This window comes from Alligator sinensis, unplaced genomic scaffold (genome assembly GCF_000455745.1).
Source record: "Alligator sinensis unplaced genomic scaffold, ASM45574v1 scaffold1172_2, whole genome shotgun sequence".
Taxonomy (NCBI): domain Eukaryota; kingdom Metazoa; phylum Chordata; order Crocodylia; family Alligatoridae; genus Alligator; species Alligator sinensis.
Genome location: NW_005842879.1, coordinates 527,268 through 539,908, shown reverse-complemented (window position 1 = coordinate 539,908; position 12,641 = coordinate 527,268). Strand labels below are relative to the sequence as shown.

Genomic DNA, 12,641 nt, shown 5'->3' with positions numbered 1-12,641 from the left:
TTTTCTGAGGAAGCACAGTCTAACTGAACAATACCTGTGTGGGGAGTTTGAAGTATTTAATTTGAAACATCTCAATTTCAACAAATTTTCATTCAGCCCAAGCTGGGGTTCTGATGGACCCTGAATCTGCCTGCAAACTGAAGCAGCCATTGGATAAGCTGGTCTGTCTTTGCGTGAAAAAGTTGACCAGGTGAAGAAAGCAGCTCAGGGAGACAGAAGAGGATCTCATTTAAATCCTGCCATAATTCTGAGTTTCTGGGCTATGACTCTTCTGGTTAAAACCTGTCTCAGCTAAAACTAGTTCTGGCATTGATCCTTAACTGCACTCACATGTTTGCTGAGGCAAGGCTTTCTTGATCCTTCTTGCATATTTTTTCCAGGCAGCCCTCCACTGAGTTAATTAAATATATACAAATAATAAAACTACCGGTAACCTGACCAGCATACAGTATAAGTTAATATTGTGTACATTAATACAAAAAGCCTCAAATCTATCAAGCTTATTTAATTTTTTTACACCTATTTTTTGGCATTCCAGAGAGCAGAATTCTCAGGGACAGAGGGTACAAAGTACATACTTTCTCCTCCCAAAAGATAATGTTCCTCTGTAAATGGTGGTTCCTACTCTGTGCTGGGATTGCCCTTTCTTGTGTATTGTAGTGTGGTGGTAGAAAACTATGAATGAACCATGCTCTTTTCCTCTGGGATCCTTTGCTCTTGCCAGTCTTTTCTCAGAGCAGAAAGAAGATATTCCAAGATTCATCACAACACTTAAACATGTGCCTGACCTGAAGCATATAATTAGTCCCAATCAGGGGCAGTGTTAGAGTAGTGTTAACCATGCAAGTGTATAGATCCCCAAGCTGGTTAAGGGTCCCTGCTGCATGATGGTCTTGCATTGCAGTACACTGCTAATGGGGTTATATTGGAGTCGGGGCCTGAAACTGAACTTTTGACCCAACCCCTTAAAGTTGAACTTTGTTACTTGATCCCAGGGAAATGAATGAGATTATTTACATTCTTAAAATTTGGCCTGTTCCTGAGCACCTTACTGAATTGGGACCTAAATTTTCTTGCTGAGAGGTTTTAGTTATATGAGCAAGTGGTGTAGCCACAGGAAAGCTGGAGGTGCAGATTAGGGTCACTAATGAAAAGGTAAATCTATAATTTGGCTTTTCTCCTTAAGATGAAGAAAGGATGGGGAAATGAATCATTATCCCTTTTCTTCAGCTTGATGCAGAAAGAATGATTCTGTTAGCTACTGCCTGACAATTGCTTACATTTAACCTTGGTAAATGTGGCAACCAGGCTGGAGTCTCTTAGGCTGAGGGGACCTCTCTTTCTTTTGGGTTGTTAGTGTCACAACCCAAAGTTGTGGTTTTTTTATTTGAGTGTGCTTCGGCATCGCTAAATCATGTTCCCACCAAATTGCAGCTCTTTTGCACGGTGGAGTGTTCTGCTGCAACAGAGAACCTGCGTGCAGGAGCTTTTCCTGCCAGTTCTGTAGCTTTCTTTGCATAGTGCATTTCTTTTGCATTATAGCAATGCGCGATGCAAGGAGTCACTGCCATTTGTATTAGGATTCGCGCCACATTATTGGCCAGTCTTAATGTAGGCACACGTGGCGGCTAGCTATTGGCTTGCTAGCCATACAAAAGGCTTGGGTGGTTTCCACCCAAATCGGAGAGAGAGAAAGCACGTGGAGTTCAGGAAAGGAGCGTGAGGATCTCTAAGCGCTGCTGATCCATACGAACCCAGCTTTTTCCTTAAGAGGGCAACAGAGGTTTAATTTGTCGAACCCACAGAGCTTCAACAACTCCGCGGGACTTATTTACCGTCCCCTCGGAGCCTTAACGACTCCGAGGCAACTAACCTCTAGCCTCTCCCTGTCGCCGATCGCAGCCCAGACGTATCCCTATCCTAAGGACCCAATTGTCGAGCCCACGGAGTTTAACAGCTCTGGGGGACCTGGGAACCGAGTAACACTCACGGAGATACAGCTGCTCCATGGGAACGAATATTTGAACCCACGGAGCCTGATTCACTCTGGGGTCAAGGAACCGAGTTTATTAGAGTCCTTCACCGAGAACTCAAGCAGAGCTGTGCCTGGAAAGCTGACCAGCCTACACCGCGACCACCTTGGGTGTAAGTAAATAATCTTTTCAATCAACCATTACGCCTCCGTGACTGATTCTAGCTCAAGCGTGCCATACCGCACCGCGGTATTTTCCAACCCTGTGTACCCAGGCTACTGGCCACAGCCTGTGTACACACAAAGACGGGGCCCCGGCTCACCCCGGCTCGCACATGGCGACCCAGATGGGATCGGGAGAGAGTTCGCACATGGCGATCCAGGCGGGATCGGGAGTCGGCCCGCACAGTTAGTTCAGAGGAGGAGTGGGGGAGGTTATTCTTGCATCTGCTGCGGCTCACTCCACTCTGTAGATACTGTGGGAACAGTTCACGGCCTGGCTGACATTTATCCACAGTTAATAAAGAGATGTATAGCCTTTAAATGTTAGAGACCTATTGTTGCAATCTGATTTATTTGGAGAAGACACACCAGCCAGGCTATTATGAAGGCGTTTCCTTTTCAATTCTCACACTTGATCCAAGGCCCCCTGAGTTTTTCCATTCACATTAAAGTAATCTGGAATAGGCTTTCAGGCCCTGTATTTTGGAGGGGAAGGAACCTATTATACCTATTTTTTGCTCTACAGGTTGATGGATAAAAGTAACTTCCCTTGAAGTTAATAGGGGTTCTCTCTCCGGGGGAGGAATCATGTCCTGGATGTGGCAGTTGAGAAACTATTCAATTGACAAAGAGGCTGTCTACAGATTATGTGTACAGTCCTCAGCAAGCCTGCCTACTGTCTCTTTCCCCATCGGACAGTGAATTCTGTATTTTGAATTTCCAGTGGTACCAATTAAATGCTTATAGATTATTAATGAATGAAGCATTCTGAAAGGATTTCTGCTTCAAGGCTTCTTTGGAATTAGAACTGCTGTTCTATGCATCCTGATGCCTTTGAACCCTTGTCCTTTATTATCAGTACAGAGAAAAAACAGCTTTAGCATTGATTTTGTATCTACTTTGTAGCACAGATCTGAAAAACATGTTTCCTGTCCATGCTAACATAAGTATCCATGAAAATCGCACAACAGCTACAGGAGAAGCTCACATCAGGAGAGACACCTTGCTGTGCTTAGCCAGCAAGCTTCTCTTATGCTGCAGCCAGGTGCTTTAAATCTCACGTGTGCCTGCTGCAGAAGCTGTTAGCTTGCATGTGACTACAAGGAGAAATGGTCATGATGGCTCAGAGTCCTTAATGCGTGCCTCTAAACTGTACTTGTACAGCTGTTGTGTAGTCAGGTAATTTTTAACTATCAACTTGAGAAGGGCATTGAAGCAGCACTAATATCCAACAGACTGCTCCTGCGGCTTTTTGAAGCTAGTGGGAGTTTTGCAGCTAGTTTCTTGCAGGTTACTACCTAGTGTTTTTTAAGTGGCCTTGTCCAAATAAGGGGACCTGGTGCTGCTAAGTGCTGAATGCCCTTTAATTCTTAGTGAGGTGTCAATACCTCACAGGTGTTTCACAGCATCAGGTGTCTCACAGCATCAGGATCAGGGTCTTGGAACAAATACAAAAGGAGCAATGATCCAACAACGTATTTCAGAATTTTGGAATCTCATTTTATTGAGGACATTTAGGTAAATTGTGGATGTACTACATCTTCTGTACATACACATTCTCTAAACATTTGCTGTTATCAAATGCATTTGTCTTGAATTGTATTCCTATGAGAAGTCTTGCTGTTAACAAGTCACAGAGTAAATACTTTGTTCTACTGCATATTCTAGACATCTAAAATTTGAATGGTGTTTCAAGGTCAAGTCTTCATGAGATAATTTTACAGCAATTTAATCTTAATTTTTTTAAAAAGTAGAAGATATGTCAAAATGAATGTATAAATAAATCTGCAGTCATGATAAGATATATGCCTTATAGTCCTGCATATACATGGATTTAAATACTGTATTTGGGACTAAACATTTAACATTTTAGAATAAAATGGTAACTTAATGAATTGGTAAAGTGAAAAGGGACTACTGGGTAGACTGGTAAGATTAAAATTTTTAAGGGATTACAGAGGACAACAGGGGCTAGGCAACAGGCAGTTCTGCATGACATGCAAGGGAAGAACTCTGTATCATTCCTCTCTTGAATGGCCTGGATGTTTCACTGATTCATGTTTTAGTTTAAGATTTGGGAGAGCAAGGTTCTAGCTCCTCTCTGCTGGTGACATCCTGTGTGATCTTGGACAAGTAATCTCTGGGTACCAGTTCCCCATCTGGAAACAGGGCTGCCTAGTGGGTTTATGGGGCCTGGGGCAGGTGTGATGTTGGGGGCCCCACCACTGCCCTGTACAAGCAGCTGTGTGTGTGTGTACAAAGCTGGGAGACCACGTGTGAGAATTCTTGTACGCACACATCACGTGTGAGAATTCTCACATGCGGCTTCTCCTTCCCTTGCCCTGGGAAGGGGAACAAGCCGGCTTTCCCCGCTTGTTCCCATGGCAAGGAGGGCTAGGCAGAGAGAATTTACCTTGGAGACAGGTAACTAAAGCAGAATGACATAAATGTTTCACTTGCAAACTGTTAATTAAACTTATGCTACAAAGTTAGGAACTTAAGAACAACATGAGAAGAGGAAAGTTTAAGTAAAGTATTTCTTTCTCGCCTTCATGGATGCAAAGTCATCAATTACATCATCATAATTTATGTGCTTTGCAAGTGTGTTCTCCACTGGGAGCATGATCAAATGATTCAACCTATCATCCCCGATCACTGAACACCGCAGGTAGTTCTTAATAATCTTAAGTTTACTGAAAGTGCGTTCCCCGGATGCAACAGAGACTGGCAAGGCAATGAGCATTCTCAAGTAAATGCATATCTGGGGGAACACAGATTCTACACCTTTGCCATAAATCTGGTTGAGAAGCTACAGTGCAGTGCCCATGGCTCCCCCAGAGGTGTACAAGTCTTCCTGATTTTGTAAAATAGGCAAAGTTCTTCTTGCAACTCATCCTTGTTCACATCTCGTGGGTATGTGGTGGACAGGGACTCCACAAACTTCTCAAATTCTTCATCCTCTGTAATAGTTGGTGGGTCAAGTATAAATGAGAACAAGTTTGAGAGTTTCCCCCATGGTCTCAGCTAGGCTTTGGAGATGAGAGGAGCATATCCATGGCTGTGATGAACTCTTCAACCCTGAATTTATCTTCAGGGGAAGAGATTGTGTTCTGTATTGGGTGGCTCATCGTGGAAATGTTTTGTCCTTCAGATTCTTCTGTGTTCTCTTGAGTTCAGTGGTGATACCTACCTCCTCAGCTATGACCTTAGCTTCCATGAGAAGATTTGGCTCAGAATCATTCAACTGTGGAATTTCTTCCAGGAGTCTTTTGACTTGTTGAACCCCTTCTTCCATGGTGAACTTGGATCCTTGGACAAGCTTGCTTCGGATATTGATGGACTGCAATATATTGTACCATACTGTAGTCAGAAGGATGAACTCAAAGGATTGCATCCACCCAGTGAGACCTGAAACATCTGCCTGGGTTTCTCTTGTCAAGTTCAATTCTTTCTCAAATTTGAAGAGAGAATCCAGCATCCCTTTAGGATTTGTCTTGAGGGGACGAACAGCATTGATTCTTGAGCTCCATCTAGTTGTTGACATAGAGTGAAGAGAGAGTCCTACAGTTTCCTGAAGAATTTTCCATCTTGCAGAACTGCATGAAAATACAGTGTACAGCTTCCATACATTTTAAAAACGTGTTTTCACTTTGGGGCTCTTCTCCATGGCATGGGTACCATATAGGTTCAGAGAGTGTGCACTGCAGGGTGAAAACAATGCCTGAGGATTTTCATCCTGTATCCTAGTTTTTACACCCTGGTATTTCCCAGACATAGTTGAAGCATTGTTGTACCCTTGCCCTCTACAGTTCTGCAACTCTACCGTACACTCTGCCAGCATTTTCTTTATCTGCTCCACGATGTCTACTCCTTTCTTTTTATTGCAGTCCACCATTTTCAGAAATCGTTCCTGCACATCCCATTTTCCATCTCTTTCATGTACATATCTCATGATAAATACCAACTGCTCAGTATGCGAGACATCAGGCATCCCATCTAGGATGATTCTGTAGTAGCGAGCATTTCTCACCTCCTCAAGAATCGTATTTAGTACTTTCTTGGCACACACCTCCAAATACTCATTCTGACTATGCCAGGACATGCAGTGTGCTTGCATTCTCTCCCCAGCCATTCAATGCTCCATAACAGTTTCAAGGTGACAGTTCAAATCTTGATTGTATTGATTGTATTTACTGATGAACTGTACAGGAGAAAGGAACAACCCACAACTGTCATGCTGTAGGGTAGAATGATCCTCGGAATGGCAAATTTTACTTTGCCAGAAACAGGGTAATGTCAACCAGACCTCACAACACTCTGAATGTAAACCCTTTTCAAGAGCATTATCAATGGCTCCTTTTCCACTAAGAGCACTTGCAAGATCCTTCCACTGTAAATAATGTTGTAGATGACCAGAACTGGCCTTGTGAGTCTTCACTTTGTCATACAGTTTTCTCCAGTTATCATTCACACCTCCATGGCAGAATCTGGAATGGTACTGCCAATTGAATACACCTTCAACTGGTGGCTATTGTAGCAGTGGGTTCTTATTGTGGACACCTGTCCTTGGGGACAGCATTGAGATTTTCCACCTTGTTTATATGGAATCCTCAACTGACGGGTAAAATATGTTTGTCATTGGTGACATAACCTGGAATTGAACTGGAGGCCTTGTTCCATAGTCCAATCAATGTCATAGCTATCACTCTCATAAATCAGGTGTTACTTATTGATCTAGTGTATGCAGAATGCACACCCTAGATCAGTTCTCTTTGCATGAGGATCATGGGTATGACCTGGACATGGGGGTCAGGGTTCAGAAACTGAGGGCTAACAATACCGTAAGTCCACAAGCCGAGCCAAGGAATTCCGGTATCAGTCAAAGTCTGATGGATTGTGCTAGGGGACAAGCAAGCCCATGTTCAAGGCCAAACCAGAAGTCAGGAGCCAGAGAATCCAATGTGCAGGATAGGGTAGGCAGGAGCGAGGTACTGGAGTCCAAAACAGGGACAAGGCTGGAGACAGGGCAGTAGGGACTGAGCTAGAGGCAAGACAGGAGCAAGGCAGAGGCTCAGTGTGGGAATGAGGCAAGGCTAGAGGCAGGGCAGAAGGATCTAAGGCAGAAGCAAGATGGGAGTTTAAGATGGATGGTTCAAGACAGATGCAGCAGTACAGGACTCCCGCAAGGAGGTCCACAGCAGGGATAACCGGGAGCATGGTTGCAGGGACAAGGCCTTGCAGGACCTGGGAGAACTTCATTGCCCTCCCATCAGGTTTACAGTGCTCCTCTCAGGCCACCTGATCCCCTGTTAGGAACCTCATGGGAGGGCCCAGGCTGAGCTGGAAGTGCCACAGCCCAGTTCTCTGCCTGCAGGTACCCTGGGCTAGGCTTTGAATCCCAGGTTTTCTGACTGTGAGAATCAGGATGCAGAAATTGCACTTGGCTAGGAGGACTGAGGCTGATTCAAGACTCTTTTGGCTATATTAACTCAGAAAATATCCTGGTTGACCTGGGATTTGTGTCAGAACCTTGATATTGTTTATTCAAACTTTGTGTCCTTAGTGTTGTATGCCAGCTACAGAAGAGGAAGAGCATACTAACAGCCTAGAGCTGAACTTTAGACAAGAACTTGCTAAAATGTTTTTTTTTCCTTCTCACTTAAACAGCTGGGACTTAATTAAATTTCATCTGAATGGATATAATAGAAAATGAACAAAATAAAACCAATGGATAAACACACAAAGGAAATCCATATATTCTCAACACAAAGATTTTAGACAATATTTTCACAAAAGAGCTTTAATTTCCCCACGTGTATAGCAAAAGGCACAGTCCATCTCAGTCAGGGTGCATATGTGGGACCCAGCAAATAATGGTTTGTTCACCTCTGCATCTTAAAGAAATGTATTTTAGTAGTAAAATTCACAGGAAGTCTGATTCACCAGTGCTTAGAAGCCAAGGATTTTAATAGCAGTGTAGCAATGCAGCAGGGTGCCTAAGGCACATGGGCAGTGGTGACTTCCAGTATCTACTACTCTACCCATCTGATTGAAATTGTGAATGTGCAGTTGCCAGTAGCAGCTATTTTTTTTGCTCCTTCTTCACCAACTCAGTGCCCAGGGAGGTTGCCCCCATTGTCCCACCCTAGTGATGCCCTCGATTTTAAAACAGTTTACAGTACATCTGAAAAAAGATGTTTCTCCCTTTGTTGGAGAAGGGCTGACTTAGTTTTAAACTACGGGAAGACTTCATTAGGCTTGGAGCAGGAACTGGACTCTTCACTTACAGCTCATCAGTTGTTGGGATTCTATGCCACTCAATTTTGAATAGTGGTCATGGATTGTAAATATCCAATATACAATCTTTTTGGTACCCTTGGATTGATATGGGAAGTAATTTGGGGTGTCCTGCTTGAGATGGCTTAGATGTATATGGTTTTCAATAGACATTGAGCACCTACTTTCTGAAAATCAGGTTTTTTAAGGTGATTTAAATTGGGCATCCAATTAAATACTCACTTGTGAAACTGTAGGCAAGAATGTTATCCAAACTTTTGGATTATGACGTACCCTGAGGGATCAGCCTTTCATTAGATAGCAGGCATATTGTGGGTTAGTTTGGGCCAGGAATGCTGTTAGAATAGTCCAAGTATTCTAATGCTCCTGGTACAAGTTTGTGATGAAGTAAGGAAGTGCAATGAGAATGAAAATTATCTTTGTTTAAATTGGTCAAACTTTTGTGAACCTCAGAAAAAGTTTTGGTTAAATTTTGTATTAGGGACCACTGAAATTGTATTTCCTCTGAGACCATTTTCCCAACCATAATTTTTATATTGAATTTTATACTATCAAAATGCTTCTGGACTGGATGATTTGTGATTCACAGAAAATGGTTCCAGTAGAAATTTCCAGTGGGGACTGTAAAGAAAAAGAAAATCCTAACAGCTAATGTGTCAGAGGATGGTTATATTTCACAATCTAAATAAAAAGATATATAACTTTTCCTAAGGTCAAGCAGTGAGACAGTAAAGGGTGTGAGAGATGAACAGCCTACTGGGACCAAACATTGGATTTTAATTATTAGGACACATCCTCAGTTGGTGTAATTCAGCATATCTCCCTGGCGGTCAGTGTAGAAGGTGTAATCAATAACACTGTGTTCACTTACATTAGGCTGAAGACTGAACCTATTATTACTCGATGGGTTATTAGATAGTATGATCAAATTGTATTCAGGCTTGGTTGTACTTTAATGATGCTGGTTCCTCTTTAGGTTCCACTCTGTGGTTATCTCCTCAGCCTCTTGTTCTCTTCCTTTCTATTTTCTCTTCAGGAGGTTTTAACTCTGGCTCTATTGCTAAGTTCACTGATTATCTTCTGTTAAACTGAGCCCTTGAGGACAGTAAATATATTAATTAGGATTTATACTCTTTAAAAGTCCTGCTCCCATAATGTCCCTTGTTTATTAATAATTTGGTATTTATTTGCCCTAACATGACATTGATTTCAAAGGAATTAAATATTCATGTGAATTCCGTAATTAACTTCTGAGGTACTTTGTAATCCATTATCTACTGAATAGACTTTTAAAATAAGACATCCCAGAAACATCAAATGAAGATCCTGCTGACCCTACTTTGTTGGATTCAAAGACTTATGAAATGGAATACGCTTTTCAGTCAATTAAAACTGTAGAGGAGCTGCTGGATCTTAGTGTATCAGGTTATAGGAAGAAACACCCCATTGATATCTGCTTCAGGAATAACAGAAGGGAATATCAGCATTCCAGGTTTCTCTAAGATGCTGATCAAATGACACTGCATTTGTAAAACTGGGTACTTGTACATCACTTGCATGAGCAGCAATAACAGCCAGATCCAAAAAAACAATCAAAAATATTTAGTTGCATAATTCTTATTGAGATCAATGGGTATTTAGGAGGCCTGCATAGGAATTGTGTTTCTAATATCTTTTTGGATCTGGTCTTTACTCTTTATTCAGGCCAAATATCAATGGGAGCTTTTTTCCAATATGAAGTGCAGAACTAGTGCTGGCAGCTAACTGAGTGGGAGTGATTACCGTAATTATCAACACACTTAATAGATAGGAATGAGGTTCCGTACCTCAAAAAGCTTATAGTATAAATACAACCCTTTTTGTATTTGAAAGCTGTTATAAAAGGGGAGCACTCAATTGTTGTCTGTATCCACAGGGGGCAGGGCAATAAGTTATAGACTTAAATTACAATAAGGGAAATCTAGATATTAGAAAGCATTTTCTAACTATAAGACTGTTTTAGTACTGGAATAGATTACCTAGTGAGGTTGTGGAATCTCCATCATTGGATGTTTTTAAGCACAGGTCAGATAAATATTTGTCTGAGATGGTTTAGACAGGGCAGTTTTTAGCCTGAGCTGCAGAGTTGGCTTAGGTGACCTCTTGAGGTCCCTTAGCTCTATTTTTTATGATTAAAATAAATGAGTTTTAGTGACAGCCTTTTGCATATTTTTATTGAGGAAAGTTTAGCATCTAGGGAAAATTGCTGAAGAAGATGTGCATACATTAGAGGGAGAAACAATCACATCCAAAATAAGGTATTAATTTTGCTCGGAAAGGAATGAAATCAAACTTCCCATGAATTCCAGCGCATTCTAAATCTTTATAAAACTGCTCTTCAGAAGCATTGCTAACAAACACCAAGAATACAAGTCAGGGATGGTTTATCTGATCCCAGAAAATGAGCAGCTTAGTCAAAGGTGGGGCAGGAACCCCATCTCTCTTTTCAATTTACTGGCATAATTTTAACAAAGTGCCCCTGAAACTCTTTTCAGGACATCACTGAAAGAGGTGGTCTTCATGTTGAAGCCTGAGAAAGCATGTCAAGTGTATGATTTTAGGAAAGAATGTTCTTTCCAAACATGCTGTGAACTTGCTTTGAAGTCAAGGAACTTGTAAAAAGAAACTTTTGATTGATCTTGTTTTTTTTCCTTCAGAGAGTCAAACATCAGTGCCCCCAAGGGTCTGAAAAAAAGGGGAAGCAGGAAGTGCATTTGAAATTTTACCTCTTTCATTACACATTTCTGAACTATTTGCATGCTCATTTCCATCTCATTCCCCAGAACTCTCCCTGACCTCCAAGCTATTTCATATCGGCACCAGTGCCTGAGTTTTGACAGCAAACTACATTCAGGCTAAGGTGCTGCTTCTCAATAGATTCCTTCTTTGCCTCAAAAATCTTTGCTCCTTCCCATTCAGATCATACCATATTTTAACAAACTTCTTACTTTCCTCCCTGGGCCTAGGCAGTAACAGTGCCTGCATCTGCCTGCATAACTTGAGGTGAGCTAAAGGGTGTTTTTGATGTTTTGGATATTTGCTGATAGTTGTGCATAAGAGTAGTTCCTGAAGCTTAAGAATAGGGTAGACCAGTGATTCACAACCAAGGTGCCATGGGATACCATGAGAGCCTTTTAAGGGAGCAATATTAGCACTGCTGGGTATGCAAACACACGTGATTCACAAGATAAATTGAGAGATTTCAAATAGGAACCCATAGTGTCAGAAACATTCTCACCTGTTGGGGTCTTTCTGAGCTCTTTGACACTGGTGAATTGCACTATTATTTTTCTGTAGTAAAAAAATAAGTGAAAACTAAGAGTGGACTTCTTTCAACAGGTGATTTCAGTCTAGCACAGGGATTCTGTGGGTGCATCCCCATGAGTATGCACTTGTGGTTTGCGGCACGACAAACCCGTCTGTGGTGCTGCAAGCCACACGTGCCAGATGTGCATGCATTTGCCATGCTCCTAGTTTGCAGCACGGTGGGTTTTTCTGACACTGGGAGATCCTGGTGAAAAAAAAACACATGCCCAAAAAAAGCAGCATGGCGCATGTGGCTGCAGTGTGTGCCACTCGAAACTGGAGCCTGGCTGGCCAGAGCCATGCTCTGGCTGTTGTCCAGACTCTGCACACCTGGATTGCTGCTGCTGCAGCCCAGGGAGGCCCCCAGATCCCAGGTAAGGCTACTGGGGCCAGCCTAGATGCTGGCCTCAGCCTTTCCTACCCCGCCTGGAGCAATATGACATGCACCAGAGTGCATGTGCAGGAGTGTGCCCTGGGATAACTAGCAGCAGCACAGATTTGTTGTCTCTGTGGAAATGCATGTTCCTGCTTCTGGGGATATACCCCTTGAGTGTTTATATACATGCTCTGGTGGTGGCGGGGAAGGCGCTTTAATTAGAATGGCTCCAAGAGCTGCTTTAGTTAAAGCACCCAGAGCATCACATATATTAGCGCCTGCGCACTGAGAAATGGTGGGAAGGGGCATTTTAACTATTCATTCATTTCAGTTTCAGTTATTTCATCTATGCATGCCTGCCTCTGTTGAAAAAGTGAATTCTACCAGTGCAACTCTTCTGTTTAAACCAAGCATTCGTGAACCTAATTC

At 42.4% G+C, this 12,641-nt stretch overlaps 1 long non-coding RNA gene across 1 annotated transcript in view; it reads left to right on the top strand.

Moving 5' to 3' along the window:
- Nucleotides 1–3,664: 3,664 nt before the first annotated feature.
- LOC102382437 overlaps nt 3,665–12,641 on the top strand; it is a 117,229-nt gene continuing 108,252 nt past the window's right edge. The window contains exon 1 of the long non-coding RNA XR_003091833.1: nt 3,665–3,712. This is a non-coding gene — a long non-coding RNA (uncharacterized LOC102382437). The remainder of the gene's footprint in view (nt 3,713–12,641) is intronic.